The 1650-nt window shown below is 38.2% G+C and overlaps 1 pseudogene; it reads left to right on the top strand.

The window, feature by feature from the left end:
• Window positions 1-455: 455 nt before the first annotated feature.
• LOC110307452 (putative vomeronasal receptor-like protein 4) lies at window positions 456-1440 on the top strand (annotated as a pseudogene).
• Window positions 1441-1650: the final 210 nt, after the last annotated feature.

Genomic DNA, 1650 nt, shown 5'->3' with positions numbered 1-1650 from the left:
CTTATAAACATAGTGGGTTCATCATGGATGTACTTTACAATAGTAATAGGCATGTCCTTTTTTCATTTGTCAAGTATTATACTTCTTGAGAGCTACAATTTTTGCTAGGTCAATACTTACTTGAAGGATGAGTTTGTACCAGATAGTAAAACAGATCTGAGAAGGGAGACATCTAAGGTGATGTTCAATATCATGGCTTAGAAATTGACTGATGCTGCTTTTTGTTGGAATGTTCTCATAAAAAGAAATTGAGAGATGGGGATCATATAGAACTTCTGTGAAGTCTTCTGTGAAGGCATCAGCATGGTGTTCAAGCCTAAATGTCAATATCGTCTCCATGTCAGAGGAAGAAAAAAAGGGGTGAGGGAAGGTCACAAGAACAAAAGAAAGGTATTTACAAGCAAATAATTCTGTGCATTTTCATAATATGCTGGTGATTATCCCTCTAAAAACAGAAACCCCACAGGTTTCAACCATATCAAGTTACTTGAGTGTGTTTCTCAAAAGGATTGTACAATTTCTGGGCATGAAGATGACTTAAAGTGACCTGAATCACAGAATAAATTTTATTTCAATTATTGGACTTAGAGATTTTAAGGAATATTATCTTATTTGTGAGACATGTGTATGCTTTCATCATGGGTTCTGAGAATAATAATATAGATCTTATTATCATCCACTTGGCTTTTGTAAACACAATCATTATTTATTGTAAAGGGGTCAGAAATATGGCCACAATTTTTTATTTCAGAAATTCCCTAGGTAATGTTGGTTGTAAAACTATAGTTTATCTAGAAAGAGTTGCCCATGGCCTCCCTCTCCATCTGCACCACATGTTTCTTCAGCGTGGTCCAGGCTGTCACCATCAGTCCCAGGACCACCCTTTCAAGAAAGCTCTAACCACTCACTCCATGGCATTTTTGTGACTTGCTTCTCCTTTGCATCTTTAATTGCCTGATAAGCTCCACCTTGCTGCACTATATCACAGCAGGCAGTAAAGCACATAGGTCGGTAGTTGGGATGTTTACTGGGTATTGCTATATGCTGCCATCCAGGCACAGAGTTAAGTGATTTTTTTTCTCTCTCTCTCATGGCTCTTCCTTATGTTATTTCCCAGGGTCTGATGGGCTGGAGCAGTAGGTTTATGGATCTCCATCTGTACAAACATCATGTCTGTGTTCTCTACCTTCATAGCTCCAGGTCTGCAAACAATTCCAGGTCAGATATCAGAGTGACCTAGAGGGTTCTCACTCTGATGACCTGTTCCCTTTGCTTCTATTGGGCACATTTGATTTTATTCTTCTACACAGGTTCCACAGTGATGCACGATTCTATAATACTAAATATAAAAGCATTTTTAGTACTTAGTTATGCTTGTCTCAGGCCTTTGTCCTGATCATCAGCAATGTTTGCATTGCGAAGCCCTGCTGTGTCCCCTGAGCTATAAAAACTTCCTTTTTCTACCACGTTATTTATGGTGTAATGCTATATACACAGGAATGGGTTTGCTTTAGCACTCTTAATGCATCACAGCAACAAATTTATTAAAACAATATGTTTAATATTTTACAGACATCTGGTGATAGATAATTAACATCAGGCTCTAGCATGTGAACACGGATGCTAACTATCCTACCATCCCACAATTGC

The sequence above is a fragment of the Mus caroli genome, unplaced genomic scaffold, assembly GCF_978045245.1.
Source record: "Mus caroli unplaced genomic scaffold, Mus_caroli_1 scaffold_15, whole genome shotgun sequence".
Classification (NCBI taxonomy): Eukaryota; Metazoa; Chordata; class Mammalia; order Rodentia; family Muridae; genus Mus; species Mus caroli.
This window is presented reverse-complemented; position numbering and strand designations above follow the sequence as displayed.